The sequence below is a fragment of the Trichosurus vulpecula genome, chromosome 6 (genome assembly GCF_011100635.1).
Source record: "Trichosurus vulpecula isolate mTriVul1 chromosome 6, mTriVul1.pri, whole genome shotgun sequence".
NCBI classification, from domain to species: Eukaryota; Metazoa; Chordata; class Mammalia; order Diprotodontia; family Phalangeridae; genus Trichosurus; species Trichosurus vulpecula.
In genome coordinates, this window is record NC_050578.1 from 107,420,881 (window position 1) to 107,445,956 (window position 25,076).

Below are 25,076 nucleotides of genomic sequence, written 5' to 3' on the forward strand. Positions count from 1 at the left end.
TTGTGGTTGTAGTTTGTGTACTGCTTTCTCCTTAAATTGTTGTGGTCACTGCAGTGGGTTGAGCCTGGGATTCAAAGTAAAGAAGACCTAATTTCAAATCCCGCCTCATACTATCTGTGTGACCCTAAGCAAGTAATTTGATGTCCCCCAGACTCAGTTTCCTGGTCTGTAAAAAGATGATAACAATAGTACCTGCAGGGATATTGTGAGGGTCAAATGAGGTAAATCTTAAATATATAGCAATGTGGGCTATTGTTATTTTAAGGTCTCCCTCCTGGTCACTCCCTGCTCTTGAATCTCTGAATGTCCTTGTCTACCATGATCTCAGGTGAGTGCTCCCTGGACTCCCTTCTTCAGCTTCTTTTTATGCGCTGTCTTTCTCTATTAGAATGTAAGCTCCTCAGGAGTAGGAGCTATATTTCTGCTTTAATTTGTATCCCTAGCACTGAACACAATGTCTGGCACATAGTAAGTGCTTGTTGACTTAACTTAATATGTTGTTATGTATTGTTATTATATGTATGCTAACGTTATTACATTTTATGTTATTGTATATATCGTCATTAGGTTATTATATAGTGTTTCCCTGGCTCTGCTTAATTTCATTGTGCATCATTGCATATAAGGCTTCCCTCTTGTGGGGAAAAAGGAGGTCGTTGCTTCTGCATAAAAGCCAAGTTGCTAAACAAGATGCAGGTTCTTATGAGGCAGCTGGAAATTATAAAGAAAATGAGGGGAAGCGGGGCAGGGTGATGGGAGATATGGGGGGTGGGGGGGCGGGGGGTGGAGAATCACGTGGGGAGTTTAGGCGTTCGGGATAGGCTGTAAAACCTGAGGTACCAGCCAATTGGGAAACCGTGGAGGGAAATACGGGAATAGGGAACAAAAAGCTGTGTATTTGTCCCAATGGGTGTGCCTACTTGTTGGGTGCCTGCTCTTGCAAGAACGTTAAATAAAAGTCCTTCTAACGCCCCAGCGGCTTCGCAGAGTTCTTGGTAAGACATGTCTTTCTTATACCTTCGATCTCTTGAAGTACACTTAACATCTCTCCTCAATTTCCTCACCTGTAAAATGTTGCTAATACCTGTATTACCAACTTCATGGCATCGTTGAGTCTCAAATGCAGTAATCAATGAGTACCTACTATGTACTACCTTTGTTCTGGGCACTGAGATTTTAAATACAAAATATGGAACAATTCATGTGCTAAAATGGGATAGATACACACACACACTTATATACATATATTGTTTACATGGAATAAATAGAAGGAAAATAAATACAATGTGGCTATGGAAAGAGGGCATTGGAAGTTGCAAAGATCAGGAAAGGCTTCAAGTAGAAGCTATATCTTGAAGAGGGATCTAAGAGGTGGAGGTGAGGAGGTGATATATGTTCCAATTTATGAGGGTATGGCCAGGGCAAAGGCATAGAGGTGGGAGATGGAGTACCATGTGAAGAACATAGAGAAGGTCAGTTTGGATCAGGAAGTAAAGTAATATATAATGACTCTGGAAAGTTAGGTCAGGACCAGGTGATGAAGGGCTTTAAATATCTGACAGAGGAGTTTATATCTGGTCTCAGAGGCAATAAGGAACCATTGGAGTTTGAGTAGAGGGGAGACTTGGTTGGATGAGTGTCTAAGGAAAATTGCTCTGCTGGCTATGCTAAGGATAGACTAGCATGAGGAAAGACATGAGGCTCAGAGACTAATATGAAGGTTATTACAAAGGATTTGTAAAACTCCTTGTAAATTCCTTTGCTTTTTCCTACGTGTTATGAAACCAAACATACAACATGTGAGTTGCTATTCTGCAGGCAGGAAGAAGCTATCAAGTTTTTTTTTTAACATGAAGCTGCTTTAAGTATTACAGTCTATGTTAGGAAGTCTGGCCCCTTTCCCTCTGCATTGTGGCCCAGGCCTGTACTAATTTCCTAGAAGTGCTCCAGTTCCCAACCTTATAATATTTATAATCCTCTTTTTCAATGAGAAAATGAGTCTTATTAGGAAGTCATATCTGATAGAGGCTGAAATGAAGAATTCTCAGGAGTAAAAAGATAAAGGCATGATTTAAATTCATTTAGTTGAAAAGATAAGTCCAGATAAAAGTGCAGGAAACAGGAGACAAACATCTTGGCATGGGAAGGAGACAGACAATGGACTTGGCTGCTGTCCACCAGAACTCTTCACTTGTGCTGAGGATTTCTGGGCAGCTGTGAGAGCCTGTGGTGAGTTTCTGGCCTTATGGTGTGCATCAAATGAGGAAATGCTCAATGAAAACTTCTGGGAAATTATGGGAATGAAGAATGGGCTTTGAGAGGAAAGGAGGAAGAGCCAAAAGAGAAGGGAGAGGAGGCATTCAGAAGAATAGTGGGATGAGCACAACCTATGGTGATTGTTCAGCTTTTTCCAGGTGTGTACTTAGTCTTTTAGAAGCAAAACCAGGATAACTTTGTGCTTAATATGCACCAAGAAAAAAATGTAAACTGAAAGACATTTTAGTATCACTAGTATTTAGTATAATAACCTAGTACTTACTCCCAGTTGGTGTGTGTATGGGGGCAGGGGTAGGGGAAAAGTGGCTGAGTAAAACAGGATGATAGAGGTTCAAAGGAAAACTAATGTGACATCAGCTGTGATAAGTAATGAGAGAAAAAGACAAAAACAAAATAGGATCTGCAACTAAGGGTCAGAACACTTCCTACTATTGCCTTTGTTTATAATTAGAAAAAGAAAGGATTCTAGATGATCTTAAATGTAAAGAAGACACTTCTTGGAAAGGGGTAGTACAAATTAACATAAAATAAAAGAGTGGATAAGATTTAAAAAATAATAAGGAGGTTTAGATACTGATTTATTATCTGAGCTGGGGAAAGGAAAAAAGTAAACAAACAATAGAGAGAAAAAACAATGAGTAAACCTAAAAAATCTGAGATTGGTAAGATTAAGAGGAGGGATGGAGAATTTGGAGAAGACCAGGTTCAGATTAATATAAGCAAAACAAGTAGTAGAAATTAAGTGTTGACTTAAAAGAAGAGGTAAATATATATATACATATATATATATATCTTACATTACTTTATGTTAATATTACTTATACACAAGTAGTTAATGGAAGAAAACATGACCTTGATAGTTATATCCCCAAATGTTAATATATCAAATTATCCAATAAAAAGAAAAACAACAGAGAAATGGATAAGAAAATAAAACCCAACAATTTTCTGCACACCAGAAAACACACAACATATAGAGACACACAGAGTGGGAAAGGTGATGGAACAAAATTTATTGTGCTTAATGTAACTGTATGGGGGCATGGGGTGAGCAGACACACTGATAGTGCATCATGCCCCTCACAAAGGTACCTGAATGACTACTTACTTTCTAGGTTGGTTTGTTTACTTCAATCTGCCTTTACTTTGTCAGGTCTGCATTCTTAGTAAAAGACCACCACCATATGATTATAATTAAACTCTTTCAGGGTCCTACAGGTAACGTTGTTTTATTTGTGAATATGTTTTTCTTATCCACCGGTCTAACTCTTAAGACCCTACCAATGTGTTTCTATTTACATGACTAGCCACTCACAATGACACGGGTCTTAAAACCATTTACTTATCAATAAAGCAAAGAGAATGATAATAAAAACACAGTATGTTAAAAACAATTTCATAAGTACACCACAGTCATATAAGTGCCTCAAAATCCTCACATAAATTTGGCTCATATTCTCCTACTAAAGTACTCAATATTTATGGGAACAAGTTGGCTCACACTTACAGAAATATGCCAAGGAGGCACATGAGTGAGGAAACTCCATGAGCTCAGGGAAAGGTACACTCTGCAGCTCTAAACTTCAGCATCCTTTTTTGTCTCAGGAACTTTACATAGAAGTTTCTTGATAAAGGTAGTTTCCCTGTTGAATAGATAGTGGCTTATACTCTTTAGTTGAGTTTATTGAGTCACTGGACATGACATGATGTAGCTAAAATAATTGATACTCTGAATGATTTCCTTAATTCTCTACTTCCAGTCTTTTACTCTGGCTCAGCTTTCTAATCATTAACAAATGTAGTATATATCATTTCCAGCCTTAAAATTAGTTGATGCAACTCTGAAATCTGTCCTTTCAACTTTTTCTCTGTCTCATTCTCTGTCTCTGCCTCTGCCTCTCTTTCCGTCTCTTCCTTTCCATCTCTTTCTCTCTCTGTCTTTCTCTTCCTCATATTTCTGTGTTCTTTCTATAAACAACCCAAATTTAGGTTATGATTAATAATTCAATTTTCATCTTCAGTCTATAATGAAATAAATTACGTTTACCCCAAGATCACATAACAGTTGTTGTGTTTATATTTTTCTAGTACATAACAACTTGTCACATTTAAAGCTCAGCAACACTTCCTTGTCTAAGCACTTGGAATCAGAGTAATTCTAAGCAATTGTCTGTCAGATAAACTGGTTTTTTTTTAAACTCTGAACAAAGCAGACTTAACTTAGCAACAAACCTTAAAGGAATGGTACATTACATGATAAAGAGCTGGAGTTGCATTAATGATGTCAGAGAAGACAATAATAATAAAATAAATAAAAAGTTAAGTAATTGGTAGGTACTAGTAAAGCCCTTGCATTAGGCATCTATAGTATTCTCTTTGATCAATATCCCTCAATATCTGTCACATTTTCAGAGGAGATTTGAATGAATTTCCTCTAAACTGAAATGAACTATGGATATACTTATTAGCATAGTGAAATTGCATATATGACAACATTTTTTCTTGTTGTTTAAATCTGTGATCTCATTAGTGTGGGGGATGTCCTGGTGTGGATATTCCCCTCACTGATGCAGCTAGCTATATGCTCTCCAACTTATAGCCTCAGAGAGTTGATGGGGGCACTGAAACGTTAACTGGTTTGCCCACAGCCACACAACTAGAATGTATTGGACATAGGATTTGAACCCCTTTCTTCTTGAATCCATGTCTGATCTTCTTTCTTCTCTGCCACTTTGCTTCTATAACCAATACCCTGCATATTAAAGCATATATTTTATTAGCTTAATGAAAACTTGATTTCACTGCTGATAGAATTCATTCCAGAAGTGCAGATTGCAACCAATCTATGTCTTCTTATATTGTGCAATTCTTATCCATGCTTTCCCATAAGTCCACATTATATCCCCTTTTATAATCTCAGATATAAACAAATTGTAGTACATGAATATAACAGAGTATTACTGTGTTGTAAGAAATGACAAATATAGAAAGCACTGACAAGAATGAAAAGATTTAACTGATGAACAGATGCAAAGTGAAGTAAGCAGAACCAGGAAACAATATATACAACGATTACAACATAAATGGAAAGAACAAAAATAAAATTAAAGCAGAAAGCATTGGTCTCCAAAAAGAAATATGAGAAATGTACCTCTTCCCCTTCCTTTCAGAGGTAAATGACTATGAAAATGGGGTGCTACATATACCATTGGATGGTTAGTGTGTTATTTAGTTTTACTGAAGTGATTTTTGTTCCTTTGTTTTTATTCTTTGTTATAAAGGATTATTCTCTGGATGGGGTAAGGAGAGTTACTATACATCCTTTGGGCTATCCATTGGTCATCTTTCATTCTGACCCCTGACCTCCTTACCTCCATTTCCAGTCATACATAATTTGATATTTATATTTTGCTGATATATTGCTTGAAAGCTTACAAAGTAACTAGATGCATCATCTCATTTGAACTTTAAGACAATCTCATGAAGCAAGGAAGGAAACAAGCATTTATGAAGTGCCTACTACATGCCACAGGTGCTGTGTTGAGCCCTTTATACATTTTATCATTTTACATCCTTATAACCCTGGGAGTTAGGTGCCATTATTATCCCAATTTTTACAGTTGAGGCAGACAAAGTTAAATGACTTGCCCAGGGTCACACAATGAGTAAGTGTCTAAAGCCAAATTTGAACTCAGGTCTTCCTGACCCCAAGCTTAGAACTTTATCCACTGAACTATCTAGTTGCCTCATGAAATATACAATACTAGTATACAGGGTATTCCTAAAGTCTGGACACGTAGGCAAAAATGCATGTTTTCAAGAAATGAAATGAATGAAATTTTCAACACCATTTTATTTAATTGGAATATTAACAAATGACATCTTCAATATGATTTCCATCATTTGTGATGCAAAGGTTGATGCGCTTTGCAAGACTCATGTGAACTCAATGCAATAACTCCACATTGCCGTCAATTTTAGCACATTCACTCTTTATGTGTTCAATCAAGTGTGTTGCATCTGTGATTTTCATTGAGTGCAACTTCTCCTTTAGCATACCCCAGAAAAAGAAGTCAAGGGGGCTGAGGTCTGTTAATATTTTATTTATTGAAAATAAGCATTTTTGCCTATGTGTCCAGACTTTAGGGACACCCTGTAGAATATTATATAATATGGCATATATATACAATATACTATATAGTATAATGTATATAATATAGTATATGCTAGGTTAAATATAACATAACATAATATAATATAATAAAATATAATATATTAATAGTACTAATTATAGATATTGTTATCTCTACCTTTCAAATGAAGACACTGAGGCTCAGAGAAGTTAGGTTACTTTGCGTAATCACGTAAGTGGTAAATATCACCAGCAGGATTCTATCAAAGATCCAAATCCCGTACTCTATTCACTAACTCCTCTCAATCACATCTTTTTTTTTCCAAAGCTAGTCATCAATGCCAAAATTTTGTAGCTGATTCTGACCAAAAGCAGTCTGGGACAAGGATAAGTAGCATACAGTTTCCCAAATGTAATTCAGCCCTCACTCTCCACCCCCCCATTAGGACATAGTCTCTATATTCTTGACCCTACTGCACCACTACTTTCAATTCTATTCTACCAGAATTTCTTTCTCTGTTCTTATCTATAAGCCCACCGTACGTTGGATTTGTCTTCGGTCTACCTAGAACAACTTCCACCAGTTTCTGTGCAGGCCCCAGTGTCCATGTATGGTTTAAAGAAAAAAAATATAAGCAGTGAAGTAAATAACGAATTGAGAAAGATGTATGAAGGTTGACAGTACGTGTGCATGTATAGGGGTGAGTATGTGTGTGTGTGTGTGTGTGTGTGTGTGTGTGTGTGTGTGTGTGTTTCTGTCTGTATGTCTGTCTGTATGGAATGATAAAAAGGGAATGTCTCTTCTAACCTCTGGTCACTATATCTCTAAGCCCAGCTACCTTCGCCAATCCTTTTGCCAGTACCATGAGGCTAACAAAGCGCAATTTTTCCCCCAACAACCATGGGAAATAGGGAGGGAAGTGATTATTCCTATTTTTTTTAATCATCATCATAAACATTATAGCTTAGTGGCCAGCATAGACACAGAAAAATATCCGAAATTGGAAGAGATCTGGAATTGTTAGAACCACAAGTGTTTGGGTCTAACTGATTCTTGAGAAGAGGCAAAATTTTCTGGAAGTTTCAAGAGAAAAGCAGTTATTCCTCTATGTCCAACAGGCATGGGGAGTTACCACTATACCCCATCCTCTTTACTTAATGCAAGGGAAACATCCTCTAGCAACATTTTCCTCTTGAGTGTTTCTTAAAGGCTACAAGAAACCCCTATCTGAGATGGTTTGAGAGCAACATATCCTGGGAGACATTTCTCTTTTAGCAGAGTACATTTTAGAATTCAGTTCTGCACAACTGAACATGGTCAAAAGAAGATAATCCTGCAAACCAGTCCTGAAAATTGTTTCTGTGTTGTTCCTAAAATCATGAGGGCAGGAAGGGGAAATGAATATAGCAAAGGTTCCTGGCAGAAAATCAAGTGAGCATAGCCAAGATTCTTGACAGGTAAGGTGAGCAGTCAGAATCACCAAGTTAATCCTAAGGGACTTCTGTGAGTTTCCCCAAATGGTCTTAGAGAAGTGTGGGAAAAAAATCAATATGTTCTGGGAGGAAGGGGGCCATGAACCCAGACCCAGTGTGAAGTGGTTATGATGGTGAGGGAAAGTCTTATTTTACTCACATCGGTCCTAGAAGGGGGAGTTGGAATAATCCTTGCTCCCCACTGACATTTAAGATTCTACCTTATCATCACTCAGGAACTCCTACTGTTACTCTCAGCAACAAAAATTCTCATCCATTCCAGATCATTGTGCTATTGTACACTAGCCCCCAGGTCATGGTCCCTCTTTTTCCAAGGAGTTCTACATTGGACTCACCATCTTCTACTGATCACCAACTCTTAGCCTCATATTGGAGCAGTGGTGTCAAATTCAAATAGGAACAGGGGCCACATACACTTAGAAAACCACATTTTAGTATTATATATGTATTATTATATTTTTATTTATTATGTTAAGTATTTCCCAATTACATACTAATCTGGTTCAGGCTATACTTGGGCATATTACGGACCACATATGGGCCACGGGCCACACGTTTGACACCTTTGTGCTAAAAGATTTCAGCTTCCATGTTGATGCTTCTTCAAATTCCCTGACCTCCCCATTCCTCAGTGTCTTCCAAACCCATTACCTACTCTTTCATTATGCCTCAACCACCCAAAGGAGGGGTCATGCATTGGATCTTTCCATTACCTACAAGTGTTCCACCTCCTTGATTTAAAATGTTAATATTCCTCTATCTAGTCATAACTGTTCAGTTAGGGGCAGCTAGGTGGCCCAGTGGATAGAGTGCCAGGACTGAAGTCAGGAAGACTCATCTTCCTGAGTTCAAATCTGGCCTCAGACACTGACTACCTTTGTGACCCTTGGTAAGTCACTTAACCCTGTTTGCCTCAGTTTCCTCATCTGCAAAATGAGCTGGAGAAGGAAATGACAAACCACTCCATTATCTTTGCCAAGAAAACCTCAACTGAGGTCATGAAGAATTGGACACAACTGAACAACAACAACAAGAATTCAATTTCTTGGGGCAGCTTGGTGGCGCAGTGAGTAGAGCACTGGCCTTGGAGTCAGGAGGACCTGAGTTCAAATCTGGACTCAGACACTTGACACACTTACTAGCTGTGTGACCTTGGGCAAGTCACTTAGCCCCAATTGCCCTGCTTTCCTCCCCCCCCCCCCAATGATACAATTTCTCTTTTGGCTTCATCCCTCTTAAACCCATTCTTTGCCCTTATCAAGACCTCAAAGTCCTTCATCCTTCTGTATATTCTTAACCCATAAATCCCCTCCTGATTTCATTTTCCTCCTTTTCGATACTGATCTCATAATAGTCAAATCAACACCACACTGTCCTCTACTCCCTTGTACCTTTGTACTATTGCCACTCATCCCTTGGCAAGCCTCAATTCTGGTTTACTCTTACCATCCAAGTCTTCTGCTCCTACTCATATAGAATAGAACTGGAGGAAGTCACAACTCTGATGATGGGCACATCATAACTTCATGCTATACAACTTCAACTGGGTCCTCATTGCAAGAAGGCAATCCTTTTATTCTTCTCCAGTTGATTCCCTGTCTCATTTCCTGCAAAAGCTTTTCCAAACCTCTTTTCAAATCTCCCACACATCCATCTCCCTCTCCCTCAATGAGGATTCTGTCATCTCCTTTGTGAGAAAATTGAGGGCATTTGATTTGAGTTTCCTTTTCTTACATTCTTTTTCAGAATCCTTTCACAGACTCCTGCACTATCTCCTCCTTTCTCACAATGAACTGAGTCTTCTCTTTGCAAAGTCCACCCCTCTATGTATGGTCCTGATCTGATCCCTTCCAGTTTCCTCCAGCAGATTGCAATCTCAACCCTCCCACATCCTCTCAACACACAATCTGCAACTCCCTGTCTATTGATTCCTTCCCTAACACTTTTTAAAATTGTTGTTGTTCAGTCATGTCTGACTCTTGGTGACTCAATTTTCCCTCACCTTAAAAAAAACCCTTTATTACACTCCACTATCTCCGCGAGCTTTAGCTCTTCTCCATTTCTCGGCCAAATTCCTTGGAAAAGCTTTCTACATTTGCTGCTTCCGTTTCTCTCACTCACTTTTCCAACCTTTCACAATCTAGCTTCTGACCCCATCACTCAGCTGAAACTGCTCTCTCCACAGTAAACAATGAATGGTCTCCTTAATTGCCAATTCTGTTGATCTTGTCTTAATCCTTTTCTTTCTCAAGCTATCTTCTACATTTAACATTGAGTACCCTCTTCTGAAAACTTTCTCCTCTATGGGACTTCATGACTCTACTCTCTCCTGATTTTTCTAAACACCTCTTTTTGGTCTCCTTTAATGGTTCATCTTCCATATCATGCCAACTAATTGTATGTGTTCCCCAAGGCTCCGTTCTGGACTCCTATTCTCTCCTCTCTCTACAATCTCACTCTCTTATCATCCCCAAAAGCTCCCACAGATTTATCTTTGTGCTGCTGATTGACAAACCTATATGTCTAGCTCTAGTCTCTCCCATGAGCTTTAATCCCATGTTACAAATTGCACATTGGTCATTTCAAAGTAGATGACCCTGAGACATCTGAAATTCAAAATGTTCAAGATGGAACTTATCTTTCCCCCAAACCCATCCTTCTGGGTCTTGCCTCAGACAAACTGAGACTCGGGAAAGACCTTAGCTTAAAAAGACCAGGGTCTCCCACTGCATCTGGGATCATCTGGAGTCATCCTGGCCTATGTCTTGCCACTGGACTCAGATGAACTTTAAGAACAAAGGACAAAACAACAAGAATTTCTTACAAAGGCACCACCATTTTTCTAGTCTCTAAAATTTAGGACGTCAGTTATCCTTTAGTAATCACTCCCTTTCAGCTCAAACATCCAGTCAGTTGGCACCACAAACAGCTCTTTATTCTCACTCCTTTCCATTCTTGTAGCTACCACTTTAGCCCCTCATGACTTCTCACCTAGATTATTAAAATGGCTTTCTGATTGTCTCCCTATCTCATGTCTCTCTCCATTGTTGTACATCCTTCGCCCTCTTCCCAAAATGTTTTTTTCATGAATGTACTTCTGACTATGGCAATCTCCTACTCGACAAACTTGAGTGACTTCCTCTTACCTCTAGGATCTAATATAAAATTCTGTTAGGTTCAGAATGTTACCCAACCTTTTTTCTCTACTCTTTGTACATTTCTCCCCCTCCCACACTGTGCAATCTAGCCAAGTGGGCCTTCTCTCTGTTCCTCACATATGATACTCCCATCCCTATGCTTTTGCATTGGCTGTGCCTCACACCTGGAATGCATTCTATCCTTGTGGAATTCCCCTCTTGCTTCAGGCACTGCCTTCTTTGCAAAGCCTTTCTTGATCCCCACCTGCTATGCCATATTTTTCAAACTCCTTTTTATTGAGTGTTTTTTGTTTATTTGAATTTTTCCTTTATATTATGTATATATTTATATAAGCCTTGGTTGTCTTCCCCATTAGAATATATAAGCTCCTTGTGCTTGGCTATTGTCTTATTCATTGTATCTATATCCTCTGCACCTGATAGAGTGCCTGGAACATAGAGCATGAAGCTCACTGATAGAAGGTAAGCTCCTAGAGGGCACAGCACTTTCATCTTTTTATCCCTAGTGCCTACCACAGCACCTGGCATGTAGTCAACACTTCATAACCCAGAGAACATGATTAACCCATATAATTGCACACTAAAATGAAGGGCTTATCATCATTAGGCCTGAAACTAGAAGAACTTTATGATTGGTGTTTTTAATAAAGAAGGAAATAGTTTCTCAAATGAAGACCTTGAGATCTCTACCGAGAAGGAATGCTGTTTCCCTCTTTTGTCTTTTTTTTTACTTCTCTACCAATTCCAGTATGTCTTCCCCTTAAAATTGAGTGCAGTGTTCCACTGCCTGTTACCATTTATGACAAAGTAGGGCTTCTACTCTCGTGACTCATTCTGCTACAGGTCACACATCCCAGAGATGGGGAATGTGGTTATTCCCAAGGGATGAATATGGAGACCATTATATCATCTCACACCCTGGGAGAGGCTCCTCTTTTCAGACCAGCTGAGCATCATTTGATTGTAGCGCATCGTTGTCTCTGACCTCTAAGTAGGGTCACTTTTGTAACGGCATAGAGAAAGCTTTCAGGAGTGAGTGAGTGCTCAGAGAAATCAGGTAATATGCTCTGTCCATTTCAGTGATCGTTTCTGACAGTGCTGATAGAATGACTTCTTTTGTGGTCCATTGATTTCAATGTCAGGCAGATGAAAAGTAGCATATCGATGAGACCTTTGTCATTATGTTGCCCAGAGTGTCTTGTCAGGTAAAAGACCAAGAGAGAAAACCAACTTAGGTGACTTTAGCAACATTGGTTTTCTTGATTCTGGAAGAAAGAGGATGCTTTATGATATAAATGCTTATTGACAGAAGAATATGTTTTTTGAGTAATTGCTTTGATTTGTTTTCACAGAGTGATGCAAACAAGATAAAGTAAAAAGAGACAACAAAAGTAAAAGTTTCCAGTGCACACTGTTAATAAAATTACGATTGAGATGCATCCTCAGCATTTATTGTGATTAAGGCTAGCCTTTTTCTATAGGTAAAGATTTAAAGCTGAATGATTACATGCTCATATTGCAGAGAAAGAAAGGTAAATAAATACATAAGGATTCTCAACTATAACAATGAAAAGCTTACATTATTGTGATAAAAACATTTTTTTTACCCTTCAATTCATAGGAGCTATGTTTACATTATATGCCCACACATATAAATTTCATAAAAATCTCCTTTTTCCTTATTAATGAAGAATTAAATAGCTCCACCAGCAGAGAAGGGTCTCTACTGTTTGATGGGACCCTCTAAAATGCAGGGCTTATATCAAGTTTTTTGGGTTTTGTTGTTTATTGTGAAAAACCAAATAGATCACTAATGCACAAAGCAACAGAGTTTTATTATGGTGCATTTTAATTTGCACAAAGAAAGACCAGTAGCCTAAGCTGAGATACCCAGGATCAGTGGCATGGGAGAAGAGGAGGTTGTGGCAAAGGATACTGCCTAGTCTCAGGTATGGAAAAGAGAAAGATGTATCTGGGGCTTGGTGTTATAGATTAGGGAAGAGAAAAGGGAGGAGCTACCAGGTCTCAGGTATGATGGCCTTTTCCACCAGTAGGTGGAAGTAAAGGGATTACCTATGATCCTTCAGAGAGATTACCCTCAGACATGGCATACTCAGTTCTGTCAAGCTCTCCAGTGTACTTCCTAGTTGATATATGGGAGATTGGCATTTCCCATAATCTTCTCAAAAGGACGGGTTATTTCTTCATATTGGTTGTGGGTTCTTATAGAGATAGGGAACTAATCTTAGTTTCCACCTTGCCTCAATTGTCAGAAATAGGCAAACCAACAAGGAACTATTAAGTGCCTCTCTCTTACTTCCTAAGTGCAGAAATATTTTCAGTGGGTTTACACAAATAATTTCATGAGGAAAATTATTTTTAAAGTCGATTGTAAGATGTTTATGTATGTAGGCTACGTCACTGAATCCCTATCTCAAATGAATAAACTTCATTGGCTTCCTATTACTTCTAGGATCAAATATAAACTCTTCTGTCTGGTATTTAAAGCTCTTCTTAGTTTGGCCCCTTTCTACTTTCCCAGTCTTCTTGTAAATTACTTATACTCACATACTCTATTGTCAAGATACTCTGGCCTGCTTGTTCCATGACTTGGACTCAAGAGCTGATGGTTGAAACCAATGGCAGAGGAAGAAAACAGCCAGGAAGAAGAACAAAGGTCAAAGGACCCTTCAATGAACTTTGTTGACAAACTTCCATTATGTCACCATTTGGATGAGAGTGAAGAAAGAATGCATTCGATTTTTCTGTGCACCACTGAAAGGAGAAAATATCTTCTTTTACAAAGGTTTATGTAATGGGAGTATGGGCCAGTAATGGCCCAGGCCTTGGAGCATTCTCAGATTCACCTTTCCTGATGGGTTATATAGAACATATACAATATTCAGACTGGTTCCACTCTAACACTTGGAACTTCAGAAGCTGGTTTTAGTCATGATGATAGTGTGGTGTGATGATAAGTCTTCTGGTTGTGCTGAGGAACCAGAAGGATTGATGACTTAACAGAGGAAGAACCAAAACTGAGTATGCACACAAAAGGTTTGAGCATATAATCTCTGTCTCTTCTTTTGAGTAAAAAGGACTTCTGTTGTGGCTTCTGGGTAAGAAGGGCTGCTGTCAGTCATTGGATGGGGATGGGGCAACAGCTGTCTAATCTTGCCATCCAATTCCCCGATGTCCACGATTCATGGCACCTGTTTCTTCTGTGGTTATTCTTTTCTGACTGTGGCTAACTTAGTAACTGGAGGTGGAATTTGTCAAGTTATGACCTTGTGTGCTTCACAGGATCAAGAGAGTTATCAGTTCCCCTCAGCAATTAGACTCAGTAGCAAAGACTACTGGATTTGGTAACAGCAGTAGCCAGTGAGAAGCTAGCACAGTAGTTGAGTTAGCTGCTTGACCCAGCCCAGAAATGCAATGATCTATCAGCTAAAACAAAATAATTCTGTGAAGAGTTAGCTGATCTGAGCAGAAGAACTCTTTGTCCTGAAACTGAATTGGAAGGAAATCCGTGAATGTGGAAAAATCCTCTAAGGGCAAGGAATTTTGAGATACTAGTTGGCCACACAAGTTTCTTATACATGTATCTCACTATATTTGTGCCTTAAATGTATACCTGCTCTTCCCTGAAACAATATGTATGCAGAGAAGAGCATGTACTCCCTAGTTTGTGAAGATTATTTTAAAATCAATGTTCCTGCTATACTTTCTCAGTAAAATCCTTTTGTAAAAACTAAATGATGTTAACTGATTGATTAATATGGAGGGAGCATACCAGATGGGGGCTCAGGAGCAACAGTAATGGAAACTTCTAACCTCTCAGGGTTACTTTTAGAACCCCGAGAGAAGTAGTAGTCAGCTACCCCTAGAAACTGGACCTTCTAAGAGTACATTGAAGGAGTGAACCCAGAGGAGGTGCAACAATTCATTATTATTATTGTTATGGGTGTTAATAATGTTAATAATAAGTGATAATAATTATTATATATTTTATAGACCGAGTTGCCCTATAGGCTGGAAGTACAGTAGCCACCCATGGGCCCAATCCCAACGCTGATTGGTAAGCAAGTTTAACTTACTTCATTTTTACAGCCTGGACAAGTTCCCCCTGCCTTAGGCACCCTGATGGTCCTTTTCTCTCAGGGGCCCATCATACTAGTGCCAGATTTAGTGCATCCCCCCAATTGACTGTGGCCCTACTGAATCTCAGAACTCTCTCCTGAACTCAAGGGGTCCATCAGCCTCAGCCTCCCCAGTAGCAAGGATTACAGGCTTGCGCTAAACTTAAACTAGGCACAGAGAATGCTAAAGGCTCAATATATTCTTTTCCATGCCAAATTTCAATTAGACCTAAAGAGTCAGGGTAATAGGGAGTATTTTTCAGACTATATGTAATTTTTCAAAACCAGCCTTCCTATGTCCCACAAGCATTCATGATGTCCTCTCCTGCTGCTGTCACCACCCTCCTAATGTCACCACTTATTCTTAGTAAATAGGGTCTCTTCTGAGCAGACACATTGCTAAGCTGTGAAAATCAATAGAATTGCCAGAGCCAGAGCAGTGGTGTGGAAGGTGGCTAAACAAAAGCAGCTGCTTAATAACCCCAGCGCCTTTAAAAAGGATTTTACATGTCCATGCACACTTATCAGAAAGATGGTATGGAGGATCTAGAATAGGGTTTATACCCACAGTGGGCAGGGCATTGCATGCAGGGAGGTGCAAAGACAGACATTTTTAATATTTCTTTTTGTTAAATGCACATATTTGAATGCTAGGAAATCCCACTCTCTGTGACACATTGATATTTATTTTGTGATAAATCAAGTCTTACGTGCTTCTGGTAGATGAAAAATTTTATGTAGTCCTTGTGCCTGTTATATGCAGGGTATGATATCTCCTCCAACCTTTCAAACAGCTCATCTTGTTCAAATGAGATTCAGGTGGATCAGGTGGTAAACAACGTATTTTCTTAGAACCATATTTTTATTGATAGTTTCTGATTGGTCATAACTGAAGTACTATGTCTGATTTGTTTTGTAAATATTATTTGTATAAATAAATACTATTCGTAATGAGTTTCAAAGCAAATATTTCTTTAGTGAGGTTGCATTATTTAAGACCGGATGAGAAAACTCACCTCAGGAGACAACCTTAGTTTTCTCACTGAAAAATAAATGAGTTACATTCAGATGTATATATTTATATCTATCTATCTATCCATCTATCTCTATACACATACACATATATAATGTGTGTATATATGTATGTACATATGTGTATATGAGTGTATATTATGTATATGCACATATATGTATGTATATGTATCTATGTATATATACACACATGTACATGTATGTATATACACATACACATATTTATATATACATATATGTATATTATGTGAGTATACACATAACTTCATACAGGTGGTACAGTGTATTGAGTGCTACAGTTGGAGTCAGGGAGACCTAAGTTTGAATCTGGTCTTGGATGCTTACTAGCTGTGTGACCCTGGGCAAATTGCTTAAGCTATCTGTGACTCGGTTTCCTCATCTGCAAAATGGGGATAATAGCCCTTGTATCTACACCCATGTGAGGCACGTGACTTAGTGAGTAGAAGCTTAGCTTTGGAATCAAGAAGACTTGGATTTTCATCCTGTCTCTTACATATACTAGATGAAATGACCATGAGTGTTTAACCTCTTCATGCACTCAAGCAACTCTCTAAGGTCCGTGGATGGATTTCAGGGAAGGGAAGCCTATGAACTCAGATGGAAATGCACTATTTTTACTAACTTCTAAATAAAATTTAACATTTCATTTAGTTCACAAATGTGAGTAACAGATATCACTCTAACAATGAGTCCAGAGGATTCCCCAAACCGTCCAAGGGGTCTGTGACACAAAATGGGTTAAGAACCCCTGCTCTAAGACTTAGTCGAGAACCATGTTTGAACTGTATTGTTCAGTGGGAGCAGAGAGTGGATATAGGGGGAGTTTATATCCTGGGAGTTTCTGACTTTGAAATTTCAGGTTTTGTGCACATATTCACATGCATAGACACAAATGTGTATGTCTATGCACATGCAAGTAAATTTACTTATATGCATACATACACATGTATAAGAGAGACATCAACTTAAGCTGGACAAAATAATAACAAAATTCATCTGGGAAAAACAAGAGGTCTAGAAGATCTAGGGTATTAATAAAAAGAAATGCTAGAGAAGGTGGCCTAGCCATACTAGATATTAAACTGTACTACAGAGCAGCAGTCATCAAAACTACCTGGTACTGGCTAAGAAACAGAGGTGTGGATCAGTGGAATAGGATAGGAATACAAGATGGAGAAGTCAACAACTATAGCAATCTACTCTTTGATAAACCCAAAGAGGCCAGCTTCTGGGCTAATAATTCACTATTTCACAAAAACTGTTGGGAAAATTGGAAAATGGTAGGGCAGAAACTGGGCAATATCTTACACCATATACCAAAATAAAGTCAAAATGGGTTCATGATTTAGAAGTAAAGGCTGATACTATAGGTAATTTGGGAGAGCAAGGAATAGTTTACTTATCAGATTTATGGAAAAGAAAAGAATTCATGACCCAACAAGAGATAGAGAGCATTACAAAATGCAAAATGGAAAATTTTGATTATGTTAAATTGAAATGTTTTTGTACAAAAAAAGCCAATGCAACAAAAATTAGGAGGGAAGCAGAAAAATTGGGAGAAAATCTTTACAACTAGTATCTCTGATAAAGGCCTCATTTCTAAAATATACAGGGAACTGAGCCAAATATATAGGAATACAAGCCATTCCCCAATTGAGAAATGGTCAAAGGATATGAACAGGCAGTTTTCAGAGGAAGAAATTAAAGCTATCTATAGGCATATGAAAAAATACTCTAAATCACTACTGATTAGAGAAATGCAAATCAAAACAACTCTTAGATACCACATCTCTCCTGTCAGATTGGCTAAAATAACAAAACAGGAAAATGATAAATTCTGGAGAGGATGTGGGAAAATTGGAACATTGTTACATTGCTGGTGGAGTTGTGAGATGATCCAGCCATTTTGGGGAGTAATTTGGAACTATGCCCAAAGGGCCATAGGAATGTTCATACCCTTTGACCCAGCAATACCACTTCTAGGGTTGTATCTCAAAGAAACCACACAAGAGGGAAAAAGACCCATATGTACAAAAATATTTATAGTGGCTCTTTTTGTAGTAGCCAAGAATTGGAAATCAAAGGGATGCCCATCAATTGGGGAATGGCTGAACAAGCTATGGTATATGAAAGTAATGGAATACTATTGTGCCATAAGAAATGGGGATGATACGGACTTCATAACAACCTGGAAAAACCTACACGACATAATGCTGAGTGAGTGGAGCAGAGCCAGGAGAACATTGTACACAACCACAGATATATGGATTCCGTGAGGACCAACCCTGACAGACTTTGCTCTTCTCAGCAACACAAGGTGCAAGGACAGCTCCAAAGGACTCACAATGGAGAATGCTATCTACATCCAGAGAAAGAACTATGAAGTTTGAATGCAGATTGAGGCACACTTCATGCTCGCCTTTTTTTCTTCTCTTTTGTTTTTGTTTTTGGGGTTTTTTTTTGGTTCTGTTTCTTCTTTCTCATGATTCATTCCATTGGTCATAATTCTTCTCCACAACTTGACTAGTGTATAAACTAATTCAATGCGAAGTTATACGTGGTAGTTATATGAGATTCCATGCCGCCTTGGGGAGGGAGGGGAGAAAATCTGGAACTCAAAATTATGTAGAACCGTGTGTTGTAAGCTAAAAATAAAAAAAAGTAAGTTTCAGGAACCTATTTTATGGTATGAACGATTAGCTTTCAGACAGTAAAGAGAAAGCGAAGCCCAGCACATCTTGTTCATGAATATCCAATCTGGCATGCACTGGGGGTATGTTTTACCCCATACTTGGCACCTTGCAAAGTGTCTCCTTCTATCTACTGAACTTGTGATTAAATCTACTTGCACTCCAGGCTTTCATGCTTTTCCAAAATAACTCTCCTTCATCCATCCAACACCAGCCGTGTAATGAGAAAGGATGCCAAGACATCGTGTTGCCAAAACATGGTAATTGACACAGCAAAGGTTTAGACTTGGCTGCCTCACTCACTTCTACTGGACAGCTCCTTGGAGGCTATGGAGAATTCTGACCTCATATATGCTTAACAGAAGAAAAAAGGGCATCCCAGTGCTTCACTGCTTTGACTTAATAAAATTAAGTTGGGTTAGAAAGAATTGACTCCCCCTCGCCCCTGCAAAAAATCTTTTTTTTTTATCCTGAACACTGAGGAAAGTGGAGAATTATCTTATCAAGCACATCATTCAGAACCAGGTTTACTTTCATCTTGCGTGAGATACATGTGAATCAAATAAAAATATGCACACACAGTGCTATGTGGCAATCAAGCAAAGGCTGTGACTCTAAGTCTCAAGTATGGGGACAGAAATGAAAAAGAGTGTCCTGTCTGGTTGTTTGGGGTGGGTCGAGTCTATGGTATAACTAAACTGATTTTCTCCGTTCATCAAAGCTTCCACATCTATCTTTTATCCTCTATGCACTCCCTCCCCATCTCTGTCTCAGTGAATCCATATTTTCCTTCAAGATGCAGCTCAAGAACCAACTTCTAAATAAAACCTTTCCTGATTATCCCAACTGCTAGTGCCTTCCTTCCCTAACTACCTTGCATTCATTTTATATTTATGATATGTTATATATATTATTTAATACATGCATGTACACATAAATACATGCATGTATTCTATATCTGTTTATGTATATATGTACATAGATGCATATACATATTCTTTATCTTTGCATATGTATGTACATGTATGTATTGTATATGTGTGTGTATATGTGTGTGTGTATATATATATATATTATATATATTAATACCTAGCATTTATGTAGTGCTTTAAGGTTTGAAAAGTACTTTACAAATATCTTATTTGATCCTCAAAACAACTCTAGGAGATAGGGATTATTATTATCCAAATTTTACAAATGAGGAAACTGAGGTAAACTTGCCCAACATGAAATAGCTAATACCTGTCTGAAGCTAGATTTGACTTCAGGCCGTCCTGATTCCATGTCCACAGCTTTATCTACTGCGCTATTTGCCTAGTCTCCAAATCTATGCACATATTTGTTATATATCTATATGTATGCCTATCTATCCATGTGGACATATATTTTACCCCAATAGGATGAAAGTTCCTTGAGTTCATAGGCTATTTTTGCCTTTTCCATTTATTCCCAATACTGGGAATATGGTACTTAATAAATTCTTATTGATTGATTGAACTGGAGAATGGAAGAGCTTCCACATTGATGAGCTGGTAATTGTGCCAGCAATGGCACAATCCATATCTCATATCCACTAGAGTATTGGAGTGTGATTCAATTAAATTTAACCAATATTTATTAAAGGACTATGATCTCTATTTATTAAATAACTCTCTACTACATTGGGGAGACAGAAATAAAAACAAAAGCCATCCAAGTGCTGATGTTCTATTGAAGGTAGGTGGGTGGACAGCAGGTACACAGCTATGCAAATACAAAAAAGTTATTATAAAAATAGTAAAATAGAGACCAACATCTTGATGAGATAAAATCATAAGATGAAGTATATCCATTCCATGACCTAACAAGTACAGCCATTAGGTCTTCTGTTAGTGAATATGTGATTCTTCTTGAGGAACCATTTTGAATTTCATCATGAACAGTTATCCCTTCCACATCATGGGGTTTAGGGGTACATTCCCTTAATCTGGAAAATGCAATTTTTGGCCCTCCCTTTCTACGAAAGAAGTCTGAATTTTTTCTTTTTCTTTTGTGGGGTGTTTACAGTATTAAAAGATAAAATAAGTTGATGTTATGCAATATTATACATATATAGATATATATTATGCATTTCTGAGTTTCTAAACTTTTCTTGGGTTGTCTACTGCCCTTCATGTGTTGTCTGTGGATTCCACAAAACTCCCCCAAAATTCTATTTAATTTCTTATGCCAATCCATGATATATTGAAACCATGATAGGGAAAGTCATGATGTGAAAGGGAAAACTGTATAATATAATAAAAATAATACAGAAGTATTTGAAGCAGCCATGATGTCATCATCATGGGAAATTCTTTCCACCAATCAGATCAAAACCAGTCTATGACTTGATAGCTATGTCACAGAGAGTTGTCTAGAGCTCAGAGAGGTCAATTGACTTGCCCTAGGTCACATAATTGTCAGAGGCAAGATTTGAAGCTAAGGGTCTTCTTTATTCTAAGCCCAGAACTCAACTGCCTCTTCAACAATAACAATGATTTAAAAAATTTATAGCCCTGTATCTTCCATCTAAGAGCTTCAGAGCAGTATGAAAGTATTTCTGTGATACGAGGCTGTTTCAATGTTTATAAATGGAAAGATGTGGGCAGAGAGATGTTTAGTGGTTTACTCAAAGTCCATTGTCAAGCTAATTGCTATAAGTCCACTCAGCTGAACGGCCACCAGGAGCTACACCATGTATTATCACGTTCTCTCATATCCCTCTCAAGCCAAACACATGGAGTTAGTAGCCACACGCAGTAGCAATAGCAGGAAAACAGAAATGGTGACCCAGAGATACTGCCGTATAATGAGCAATTTTGTCATTGAATGCATAAAAATTTTTAAAATCTTTTAATTAGCCACAGGTTAATAGGTCCTATCTCGGGACATACACAGAGATAGAAGTTTTGAATAATAAACCAATCTAGGATGACAGTTAGAATTCAGAGTGCTCCCAAATGGATGATGGAGTGCTTATGGGTAAATCTGAAGTGTCTAAAGAATAAGGAATTCCCTGACTTTTTAGAATGGAGAAGGTGACTGGCTTAAAATAAACAAGATAATACTTATGAAAAATGAGGCGGTCAATATATGATAAGGAAATAAGGAATTCTGAAAGGTCCTTAAAATGTTGCAACAACCAGCTCACATGTCACCTCTTAATTGTATTTTTCCACCATTTTTCTACCACTCCTCCCACCCCCATAAGAAAACCATGGTATTTATCAGATGTTTGAACAATTACACCTTACAAAATCTGTGATCCCTTTCCTAAGTCTAAGTTGCTTCTCAGTTTCTGGTCCTCAGTAAAAAATATAACATTATTTTTGCCTAGAACCTTATAAATCTGATCAAAGATGTTTGAAAGTAGGAACACTGGGAAAGGGAGAAAACTGCTAATGTATTTCCACTAAGCCAGATACCATAGAAAGTAACTGCAAGAATAGCAGTAGAGACACACAAAAGTTTATGGGAGACAAAATCCAAGAACAACCTCAGATGCTTATTCACAAGTATGGGTTCTAGGCAAGGAAGAAAATTTAACCTCATATATTTCAAAGTTATTCATGTTTATGAAGTCATTACAGTATAGAAACAATGATCTTCTGGTTCTTCTCACTTCCCTCTACATCATCTTCCCAGGTTTCTCTAAAACCATCTTCTTCGTTGTTTCTTGTGGCGCAATAGTAATCCATTACATTCATACACCAGAACTTGTTCAACCATTCCCCAATTGCTTGGTAGCCCTTTATTTTCAATTCCCGTCCATCACAAAAAGAGTGCTCTGATTAAAGTAATGGTCAGCCAGAATTCTAAAGGATTGATGAAGAATACTTCCCACCCCCTGACACAGGATGACACACTATATATGCAGAATGAGATATAATACTTTGGGACGTGGCCAAGATGGAAGTCTGTATTATTTAACCATGCATTTTTGTTACAAGGTTTTTGTTTTTCTTACTTTTCCAGGGTTAGGGAATTGAAGTGGGAGGAATAGAAAATAAATGCTTGTCATTTAAAAAAATTTAAAAATAAATCCCAATTTTAACCTTATAGGTATCGTTAAGACTTGGTGGAATATAGCTCATGCCTGGAATGTGGCTCTAAAAGGGTAGATCTTATTGAAAGAAAGCAGGATAGATGAAAATGTGCAAGAGAAGTGGTGATATATACTAATAAGAGATTCTCATAAGGAAAACTGAGAATTACAGAGAAAAGCGTGGTGGAGAACATTTGGATCCACATGAATGGAGACAGAAACAGAAGCAATATTATCATCAAATTATCATGCAAACCCCTTGACGGAAAGGAAATAGATTGGAAGTTTGAGAAACAGATCATAGTCCTGGCATAGAGGGAAGATACAGTGGTGATGGTAGACTTCAATTTTCCAGACCGTTGTTGGAGTTTTCTCCTTGCCAAAAGCAGAACACCTAATAATTTCTTGACTTAATGGTGATTTAACTATTCAATTCTAAGAACTAACAGGAAGAACTACAATTTGGGTATTATTTTCACCAACAGGAGGAAACTGGCTGTTGGAACGGAAATGACGAGAACTCTAGGCAATGTAAACACTCCATTTTTCCATACGGAAACATTTTATAATCAGTGATAGAGAGGAGAGCTGGGAAGTCTGTCATCCAACCAAATTTTTTTAGAATAGATTTCAAAAGGAAGAAAAGACAAGAACCCATGAACTTTGGGGGAAATCAGCCTATAAGAATGTGGTACGCATAAGAGTGGTGGATCTGGAATCAGGAAAACCTTAGTTCAAATCCAGCCTCAGACACTTACTAGCCATGTGACCCTGAGCAAATCACTTAACCATGTTTGCCTCAATTTCCTCATCTTTAAAATGAGCTGGAGAAGGAAATGGCAAACCACTCCAGTATCTTCTCCAAGAAAACCCTAATTAGGGTCATGAAGAGTCAAATACAACTGAAATGACTCAACAACAACAACAAGAACAGGTGATCATAATTATTCCAAGTCTAAATCCATTATTTTGTGAACTATGGGAAGTTTATTTTTATTAAATTCCAAAGACACAAATTTAAGTGGACCAAAGTGGATGCACAGGAAACTCACGAACCAACTTAATTTTTTAAATGACCTACATAAGGCCATTAGGTAGAGCAGCAGATAGAACATCAGACTTGGAATCAGGAAGACCTGAGTTCAAATCTAGCCTCAGACACTTACTGGCTATGTGACCCTGAGCAAGTGGCTTTTAACCTTTCTCACTGTTTCCTCATGATAGCACCTACCTCCTAGAATTCTCATGAGGATAAACTGAGATAATATTTGTAAAGCCCTTGGCAAACTTTAAAGTGTTATATAAATGCTAGCTATAATTACAAGGCACTAGAGAAGATTAAAGTAATGATAAGCAGCAGAAGATGAATACAAAACTGTGGAATGGTCCTATAGAAAATGAATCAAGAAGACTAAAGCTCAGAAAGAGATGAAACTGGGAAGGGGGGAAGCTAAAGACAGCAACGTATTGGTGTTTTGTGGAGGTGGGGAAGGGGACAGGTGATAAGAGAGGCAAGGCAGGCATTGTTTTGCTTTGCTGAAAGAGATCTTACCACTGATTGGGGTTGGTGGGACAACAACCAAATATAGAAAGGAAGCTGAGCTAGCCCCTCAAATCTGATTTCCCTTCTATTTTGTTTGTTTTTTCAAGAAAAGATGATCTTTGGACTAGAAAGGACAGAACAAAGTAGTCAATAGAGAACTGATAACCAAGAGAAGGATAGAGAAAGTAATAAAACAGACAGCTGTCCTTGATGAGTCAAGGGATAATTTGATGACAATATTACTTCTGTTTGGGTCTCCATTTCTGTTGATGCAAATGTTCTCTATCATGCTTCCGTCTCTTACTCTTTGATTTCCTCATGAGAATCTTTCATTAGTATACATTGCTACTCCTCTTCCATATTATTCCTCCATCTTGCTTCTTTTGAATAAGATCTACCTTTTCAGGGCCACATTCCAGTCATGGGTCGTGTCCCACCAATCTTGAGTTCATGGCATGGGGCCCAGATAAATTATATTCTCAAGTACTAAAGAAACTGATGGATGTAATTTCTAGGTCTCTGTTGGT